The following is a 9892-nucleotide window of genomic DNA, read 5'->3' as shown; positions in this document are numbered from 1 at the left end:
GAGAGAGAGAGAGAGAGAGAGAGACAGACAGACAGACAGACAGAGAGAGTTGGAAATTGATATATTCATCAGGATGACCCAGATATCAGCCGAGAGAGACCGCTACACCTATTCTGGGACCCAATGAAGCTATTTTCACACCAGAGTGAATTTATTAACAGTCTCCTCCCATACTGTTTTAAGGTCCTATTTGAAGTCAGCTTATAAGTCCTGATTCGGATGTGAAGAGAACGACCTCGCTTCCAGGTCAGGCTTACCCTTCAGTTTAAGTGGCTGTTCATTGCTGAGTTAATCACGAAAAACAGTCCCCTTGGGCTAAAGAAAGGTAAAAGCACGTCCGAGTTTGGCAGTTGATGGCAAGACGCTTGCTTTGCTGAGTACTGAATTTAATATGCATAATTCTCAGTAGCTACGTGAAAAAACAGCCAGAGCTCTGACCCCGACGTGATTTGAACACGCAACCTTCTGATCTGGAGTCAGACGCGCTACCGTTGCGCCACGAGGTCCCCAGGGCCAATTTCTTTTTGTGCTTTAGAGGAGTGTTAATTTCAGCAGCTGTCAGGTGTAACAAACAGTATTTGTTTATTTACTCCGTTTTTATTAAGGCCTAGGATTGACCATGAGAACTTTGTCCCTTTTGTGACGCGGCTATTCAAAGCGAAATGTGAAAGTGAATGCAGCAGGCAAGAAGCGAAAGCCACGGGGTTCCAGAATCCTTATTTTGTCATTCGGGAAAACCCACCTCCCCAGGGCTACGGAGTCTCCAAGGGCGCGAAGTTGGGGACAGGACAGCGGAAAATGCGCCGCTCAGCGGGAAGGCTGGGGTGAGGTCGTCAAGAATCCGGGTTCCCTTCTCCCCAGCCCCTTTGGAGTCCCGAAATGATTTGCACGTGGGTCAGACTTAGGAAGAAAGACTAAGTCCTTTGCTTTAAAAAATAACACATATTCTTTGTAGGAATCTCATCTGATAGCCAAAAATCCTACAATAAGAAGTTGAGCGCCTACAGACACTGGCTCTGTACGTCTGTACATCTTGCCACGTGATATAATCTCTGGGGTTAAAGAACAGAGGGGTGAAAGAGGGGAAGATTAAGGCTTTGTTTTGGGGATGTTGAATAAGATCCTGGATAATACGATTTCACTATCAGTGCTATACACACACACACACTTATATATGGTTTTTTTTTTTTACATTCACTTTGTTGTGCAACCAATCTCCAGAACTCTTTCCATCTTGCAAAACTGAAACTCTGTACCCCTTAAACTCCCTATTCGCTCCTCCCCCAGCCCCTGGCAATCACCATTCCATTGTCTGTATGAATTTGACTATTCTAGGGACTTCGTATAGGTGGAGCCATAAGGAACCTGTCTTTCTGTGACAAATAACATACTGAAGAAATGATTAAATGAAAAGTTAGAATTTGAAGATGCTGAAAAGAAAGATGCAACCAACAGAACAAATCCTTTAAAAATGAGATTGGATGCAATCTAAATGTTTTACTTAGGGTTTGACTTTTCTGCCAAGAGGGTGGACAAATTTCCTAATGTAAGGTGGGAAAGAAAGGTGCACACCTGTGCATATTATTTTATTGGGTGTTCAGAAGACAATTCAGCTCTCACCTAATGGGATCTATTTTTCGGTGAATTATCAGGCAAGATTATCAAGTAAAAGGGCAGTAGAGGCTATTTATTTGTAAAATTGTGATTCAAAGATTTTCTGCCAAGATTGTTTTAAGATGTAAAGATGGGCGGGGTGCGGTGGCTCACGCCTGTAATTCTAGCACTCTGGGAGGCCGAGGTGGGAGGACTGCTTAAACTCAGGAGTTCGAAACCAGCCTGAGCAAGAGTGAGACCCCCATCTCTACTAAAATTAGAAAGAAATTAATTGGCCAACTAAAAATATATATAGAAAAAATTAGCCGGGCATGGTGGCACATGCCTGTAGTCCCAACTACTCGGGAAGCTGAGGCAGTAGGATTACCTGAACCCAGGAGTTTGAGGTTGCTGTGAGCTAGGCTGACTCCACGGCACTCTAGCCTGGGCAACAGAGTGAGGCTCTGTCTCAAAAAAAAAAAAAAAAAAAAAGAAGAAGAAGAAGAAGAAGAAGTAAAGATGACTGTAGCACAACATTAAGTGGAATGCCTGCTATGTGTCACTGCCAATTCTAAGCATGTTACATTAGTAATCTCACACACTGTCTGAGGTAGACATTATTATCATAAATCCCATTTTTCTGAAGAAGAAATAGAGAAACAGAGAAAATAAGCAAATTACCCAAAGTGACTCATTTATGAAGGAACAGACCTGGGAAAAGTCCTCCCAGCTTCCCCCTATTGCTGGGTTAGGCAGACCCTTGTGTGAACAAACTCCCTCAAGTTTAGGGTGGGTCAGCTATCCTGGGTTACTCTTGGAGGGTGAAAATTTCAATCTCTTTCATTACATCAATGGAAATTACCCCTTTTATACTCCTCATGGTCAAGTGGAGGTGTATTTGTACAAGCAGTATAGCAGGATAGGGGATTCACTCTCTTTTATATAGATTTAGAGAAATTTTCATCAATTTCCCAGCTAGTCGTTCAATGCCAACACTGCCCAGTGGTCTGTAGAATGAGCTACGCAGTGTAGTTGTGTAGAACAATTTATTCTAAGACCTCCTGACACGATGTAAAGCGCAAAGCTTGAAGGTAAAAAGCACAGCTCTTCCTTATGGTTAGTGTTCCTCCCACGGTAGCTCAGTTCCGAAAACAAATTAATAATGACTACACTGGAATAGCATATGCAGCTGTTGTGGAAAATACAAGTACCTCCCCCATTCTCACCCCATCCCGGTCATTAACTAAACCTCAGCATTTATATGCATGCGAGCACAGCTCCTGCCCTCAGCCCTTTGGTCAGCCCGGGGGACGGGTCATCGCGGCGCTTCCCTCTGGCCTCTCCCTCGGGCCTCCCAGACTCCCGGTGGTGTCCAGATGGTGGGCTCCGGCGGCGCCCGAGTCCCGGCGAGCGGACTGTGCGGGAGTTGGGGGGGCGGCGGCATGGGAGCCACTGGCCCCTCCTGCCTCGCGCTGGGTGTTCCTGTGCGCTCCCCCCCCCCCCGCAGCTGTCCCCGCAGCTCCTCGGTCCCCAGCCTCCAATCCACCAGCGCGGTCAGCCCCCGGGAGCGGCCGTCGCCCAGACTCAGTGCGGTCGGGTCTTCCTGGTCCCCTACGCACATCCCGCTCCTTCCTTCCCAGAAGGGACCTTAGATCAGACCCTCGAACCGGACTTGGCACCGCTGAGTCCAAACAAAGCAACCCAGTGAAACTTACAAGGATTCCCGGGGTGAACTGGGAAGGACCCGGCGCGGGATCCCGGCTCGGTGGCTCGGTGGAGGGCCGGGCAAGTGCACCCAGAAGGCCCGGCCCCTCCTCCTCCAGTGGGGACCCAGCCCCAGCCCCAGCCGGAGGAAGCCCAGCCCCGGAGGGTAGGGGTTAACAGCCCCTAGCGCGTGAGCAGGGCCTTCCTGGAGTCCAGTTGGTTACACAGCCCAAGGCCGTGGTAAACTCCACCTGAGACTAAATTATACGTACAGTGGCCATCGATGGTCAACACTCGCCTTAAGGAACAATTAAAGTCAACTTTGAAGAGAGAGTCAAGGGCGCGGGAAACCTTTAAGAACACTCCCGCAACACACTACTGTACGCGTCATCTTCGATTCCCACTGGAGATGCTCGGCGTAATATCACACACCTATGGTAGTTCAACAGTCGCGAGATTCCACCTGCCTGGCCACGGCAGAGAAGGGGAATGAACGTGAATGAACCCTATAATGGCACCTCCAAAGTAAGAAATGTAGTAAAACGAATGGAGCGAGGGCAGCACTTATTTGGCAAATTGTGACTCTAAGACTTACTCTGAGGGGTTGTTTTAAAATTTGGAGTAGATTGTAGAAGAGTTAAAACGGAGCGAAGGGATCGTTCTGAGGGCTCTACTTGGTTCCCAGTTAACCACACTAACTTCACATCTAACATCACGTAGCGCTGGAGTCAAGTTCCTTGTCCTCCTTACGTATGAAAGGTGAGAATGAAGCAGAGCGAGATTAATAAGACACACCCTGGACTCACAGAGGGGGGCCTGTGGCAGGTCGGACCTAAACTCATAGCGAGCTAATTGATTACAGTGGTAGGATGTGGACATAGGAATTCCAGCCCATTTTGGGTCCGGTTGGCTTTAGATTTTGCAGGGGAAGAAGCTAGGTGTGCCTTGGGTGGAGGGAGACACGCAGAAAGAAACCGGTCAGCATTTCTGTTAGCATTTAAAAATTGACATAGCGCAGTGGCTCACGCCTGAAGTTTTAACACTTTGGGAGGCTGGGGGGGGGCACATCGCTCAAGGTCAGGAGTTGGCAACCAGCCTGAAGACCCTGTCTCTACTAAAAAAAATAGAAAGAAATTAATTGGCCAACTAAAAGTATATAGAAAAAATTAGCCGGGCATGGTGGCACATGCCTGTAGTCCCAGCTACTTGGGAGGCTGAGGCAGAAGGATTGCTTGAGCCCAGGAGTTTGAGGTTGCTATGAGCTAGGCTGACGCCATGGCACTCTCACCTGGGGAACAGAGCCAGATTCTGTTTCCAATAAATAAATAAATAAATAAATAAATAAATAATAAATAAATAAATAAAAATAAAGATTGACATGACTTCTTGCCTTCCACACAGATTCCTTAAAGGGAAGCCCATGGGGGACAAGAGAGTGCTCACAGTTCCAAGTTAAAACCTGGTTTGCCATTCTTGATAATGTTCCCCTATAACAATAGTAGTTAACATGAGTAATTTTTTCAAGAAAATATCCCCGCCGGGCGTGGTGGCTCACGCCTGTAATCCTAGCACTCTGGGAGGCCGAGGCGGGCGGATTGCTCAAGGTCAGGAGTTCAAAACCAGCCTGAGCGAGACCCTGTCTCTACCATAAAGATAGAAAGAAATTAATTGGCTAACTAATATATATATATCAGCCGGGCATGGTGGCTCGTGCCTGTAGTCCCAGCTACTCGGGAGGCTGAGGCAGGAAGATCGCTTGAGCCCAGGAGTTTGAGGTTGCTGTGAGCTAGGCTGACACCACGGCATTCACTCTAGCCTAGGCAAGAAAGCGAGACTCTGTCTCAAAAAAAAAAGAAAAAGAAAGAAAAAAATAAAATATCCCATAACATTCTGCACAGCCTCAGGAAATAAGATTGGACTTGTGAGCGTTGGTGCTTTCCCTTCCTACATTCCTAGATTTTCTTCCTAGCTTTATTCCTAAATCAGCTCATTTCCCACATTGCCCGCAAGAGGCATCAAAAGAGCATTGTTCAAGTATGTGTTCTCCCCGTCTTTTTTTTTTATACAGCACAACCAGCTGACACTTTTGTTGTAGTTGGTAAATATTACTCCAAATTTAACTAACTAAACAAAATCAACTGTTGCCAAAACAAAAGTCAAATAGAAAGAACAATCAACAAACCAGAAAAGAAAACCCACAAAACATTGTAATTAAGGCTGACAAAGGACAAATGGGGAGAACATTTGCCACACTGTGGGAAACAAAGGGTTAATGAACAAATGCAATTCGAAGGTGTTTGTTGAGGCGTCTCTACCGTCACCATGGAAACTGTGACGGGGCGAGGCTTCGGAGGGGCAGAGTCCGAGGCCCGGGTAGTGAGCTAGAGCTCGAGGTCCCAAAGACGACCAGTACTTAAAGCAACCACCTTGGTGGCTTCTGCGACCCCAGCTGCTGTCTGCGCTCTGGTGCTGGGGAACACCAGGTTCCACCGCCTGTCCGCTTCCAGATGGCGGTGTGATTCTGGAACAGGTCATCGTCCCTAAGCTCCAATAAACTGGGACATCTGACTTGACCGTGGGTGGACAGTCGGTGGGCAAGGACTCCGACTGGATGGGGGAGGGCGAGGACTCTTGGCAGGTTGGGGCCCTCCCTCCGCGGCTGGAGTCTGGCAGGCGCAGCCCCGGGATGACTTCCCCAGTTGTTAGTCAAGTGGGGATGCCGACTTGCACCACGTCCACTTGTGACGATTGTGACGCGAAGCCACAGCTAGGGATGAGCAGGCATGTAGGGGTGGGGGTGAAAGCCTGGGTCATTAGGGCCTGATACATGACAGAAAGAGTCTGGGTGCCGAGAGGAGGCTCTCCAGCTCCTGCTGATTGTGTTTATCCCTTTCTTCCAGAAGCGCATTAAAGCAGGCTCTACGGAGGTGGCCACTCTGACCCACAGCTCCTTTTCTGAGTCTCAGGCCTTCCACATCTACTTTCTCTCTACACTTGGGGAAGCTAAAGAAAAAGCGGAGAAACACCAAGCGGAGCCACATTGGGTTTGGAAGTATATACCCAAATTCCATCGCTCACGGATTAGTGACCCCAGGAGGGGCATTACCACGTTACCTACCGAATGAAAGGGGCTCGCTACCAAATGCTCTAGAAGCCAATGCTATGGCACCGCGTTTGAGAAAAGAAAAGCTTTATTGCAAATCGACCTACAAGAAGACAGGAGTCCGGCTCAAATCTGTCTCTCTGTGTCGGCTTTAAGATAGTATTTGTATTAGAAAATGTTTGGGGGTGGGTTCTAGGATTAGGAAAGGGTAGGGCTGGGAAGTCCTGGGCATGCGCAGTTCTCTCTTCATGCTTGCTCCTGGATCCTACTTGCAAACTGTGGGGGAGTTAGGAAACAAGCGGTGGAAGATAAAGCTGTGCCATCAAAGTTTGTTCTGAGCAGTGGCCAGGTGGCCGTATTGACTCCAATCGATTTCTGCCAGGTTTTTTGTTTTTCTTTTTTTAAATCTCACAAGCTGAGGGAGTAGCTTCAGCATTCCAGAAAATTGTTTGTTTTCTTATCTGCTATCCTGCAAGCTCAAGAATTTGTCAGTCACTGGTTTCTTTAACACTTTGGGGCACGTTTCAACCAGAATGAACAGCACAAGAGCTCAATGACACACATATTATGGGAAATCTCAGAAGGGTAGGAAATTCTGGCTGGGGAGGTTAATAGACGTGAGGGTGTGAAAGTTCCATCGGCAGTAGTAGAATATGTGCAGAACACCAGAGTAACAAGAGAAAGCCTCAGAAGGGACAGATGACAGATATTTCCTGTAGCAAATCTTTTACAGTGTTGAAAAAGATGCAGACCTTTTCTAAACCCAAATGGTCATGGAGGCATCAGGTGACCAGGAGCTGGATAAACACTGAAGAAACAGACATGACACATTCTTACTGCATGTAGCACAAGCCAGAGAGGAAAATGTAGGTCGAATCTCAGAACAAAACTTAGAGCCTTAACAAACATCATCATCCACAAAAGAAGGAGAAAAAGAAAGGCATGCTTGGTCTGCACTCACAGCTTCAGTTAGTGTACTTTCTTCTACACCAAAGTGGGTAGATGTTACTAATGATTTCTTCATGTGGGAGTTGCCAGGACTAAATCTGTCTCCACCTGCAGTATTCACATTTACTCAAACCATGCATATTCCAGGAGCAGTGCATCCTTCATAGGGTCATATCCATTCTTTTAGTACCCTGTGGCTCCCCTCTGAGCTGTGAAAGGCCTCCTTCCATCTGTCCAGGTATCTGGAGGGAAGTGAATGCTGAGGGCAGGAGGATTTCCATTTCCTAAAGGATCTGGGTAAGGGCTCATTATTGTATAATATCATTCATGCTTTGAGCAGAACACTCATGCTGTCAGCCCCAGGGCCCCTCTCCCAGATACCCAGTCCCCCTCCCTTTGAATCAGAACAGCTCCATACTTGTGTATCTTACAATATGCATTTTTAAGATATATTGGCCAGGTGCAGTGGCTCACGCCTGTAATCCTAGCACTCTGGGAGGTCGAGGCAGGTGGATTGCTCGAGGTCAGGAGTTTGAAACCAGCCTGAGCAAGAGTGAGACCCTGTCTCTACTATAAATAGAAAGAAATTAATTGGCCAACTAATATATATATAAATTATCAAGGCATGGTGGCGCATGCCTGTAGTCCCAGCTACTTGGGAGGCTGAGGCAGGAGGATTGCTTGAGCCCAGGAGTTTGAGGTTGCTGTGAGCTAGGCTGACGCCACGGCACTTACTCTAGCCTGGGCAACAAAGTGAGACTCTGTCTACAACAACAACAACAACAACAACAACAAAAGATATTATATTGTAAAAGGGTTTCACTCCTTTTTAACATATGACTTGGACTGCCATTTGAGCCTGGTGTGTCATGAAGCAAAATCCTGCAGTTGGTTAATGACAATCTTACTTGTTGTTGTTCTTATTGTTACAATTAATAGTGACAATGTAATTATAAAAACATGGATTGTGTTGCATCTAATTCATGCACAGAAAACAATAAAAACAAATTAGAAAGGATGGTTTTGTTTTAATAAAACGCTGTGGCCCCAGGGAAAAATTTTTTTTTCTAGTGTGGCAGTCAATGTGTTAAAAAAGAAGTTTGAATCCTAGCACTCTGGGAGGCTGAGGCGGGCGGATTGCTCGAGGTCAGGAGTTCGAAACCACCCTGAGTGAGACCCCGTCTCTACTAAAAAATAGAAAGAAATTAATTGACCAACTAAAAATATATATACAAAAAAAATTTAGCCAGGCGTGGTGGCACATGCCTGTAGTCCCAGCTACTCGGGAGGCAGAGGCAGGAGGATCACTTGAGCCCAGGAGTTTGAGGTTGCTGTGAGCTAGGCTGACGCCATGGCACTCACTCTAGCCTGGGCAACAAAGTGAGACTCTGTCTCAAAAAAAGAAAAAGAAGTTTGCCCCCAAAGAAGGTCAGATGCACTTGGCCGATGCTGTCTTCCATCCATGTGATTATTGTACCCACCTGGCTCAGGCTGCCACTTGGCCTCAATGGGTCAGGGACCTCTAATCCCCATTGTTACTTGTGAGCACTACTGTGCAAAGGCATCTCTGAAGGCTGCCTTGGTACCCAGAAGACAGCCACCCTGACACACATAATGATGCTGGTGCCTTTCCATGCCTTGCTCCTTGCTGTGTGGCTAAATGGCCTATCCTCTGGGACCTCCATGGAACATTGTCCTCTGGCAGCTTTTCTGGCCTTATGAAGCATTATTTAAGTAAGCACATCCACATGGCTGAAACTTTTAATTCCTTCTTCCAACATCTGCTGTGGCAATTTAAGTCTTTTTTCCCTGCTTGGTTTGGGCCATTACTGTTCCCATGTTTCTAGATGCCATCCTAGCTATAGGTTTGCACCATCCCCTGGGGTTCTTTTCAGGATAGTTAATCCCATATCCCAGGTTAGTGCTCCCAAATCAATGAACTCCATTTTCTAACTTTGCTTTGCTCAGCCCTTGGCAGAATCCAGTCCCACTAGGACTTTCCCAGCTCCACTTGGTCCATGTAGACTAGATCCTGCTGTTCCTTGGGGCATAGTCCCCTTCCTCCTTTTTCTTTTTTTTTTTTTATATGGAACGCTTCACGAATTTGCGTGTCATCCTTGCGCAGGGGCCATGCTAATCTTCTCTGTACCGTTCCAATTTTAGTATATGTGCTGCCGAAGCGAGCACCCTTCCTCCTTTTTCTTGCTAGCTCATGCCTACCTGGGTTACATTGTGACTTAACCCTAACTATTAGCCTACTGGCCAGGCTGGAAGGTAGGAAAAATATGGAGGGGTGATGTGAACTTTGCAGGGAAGTAGCCTCAGCATGGTCTTTAAGCAAGGGAGGAGAGTTAGTTCTTAATAGGGAAGAGGGGGCCAATTAAGCAGGGTCAGAGGGTACAGGGAAAATTAGGGTCCAGGATTTGGGGGTACATCCACCTAGATATCCCCGCCCTATGTGTCGGATCCTATTGTTTCCCCACCAGCACACTGACTTTGGCATAGCAGGACTCCCTCGATTGAGAGTTTGCCCTTCTTTGGCTG

The 9892-nt window shown here is 47.0% G+C and overlaps 2 non-coding genes across 2 annotated transcripts; both read right to left on the bottom strand.

The window, feature by feature from the left end:
• Positions 1 to 434: 434 nt before the first annotated feature.
• Positions 435 to 506, bottom strand: TRNAW-CCA (transfer RNA tryptophan (anticodon CCA)). Its single transcript has one exon. It is a non-coding gene; the product is annotated as a tRNA-Trp (tRNA).
• An 8922-nt stretch (positions 507 to 9428) lies between these two features.
• On the bottom strand, positions 9429 to 9535 carry LOC142862545 (U6 spliceosomal RNA). Its single transcript, XR_012913619.1, has one exon. It is a non-coding gene; the product is annotated as a U6 spliceosomal RNA (small nuclear RNA).
• Positions 9536 to 9892: the final 357 nt, after the last annotated feature.

The sequence above is a fragment of the Microcebus murinus genome, chromosome 19, assembly GCF_040939455.1.
Source record: "Microcebus murinus isolate Inina chromosome 19, M.murinus_Inina_mat1.0, whole genome shotgun sequence".
Lineage (NCBI taxonomy): Eukaryota > Metazoa > Chordata > Mammalia > Primates > Cheirogaleidae > Microcebus > Microcebus murinus.
The sequence above is the reverse complement of the archived record's forward strand: the minus strand, read 5'-3'. Positions and strand labels throughout refer to the sequence as shown.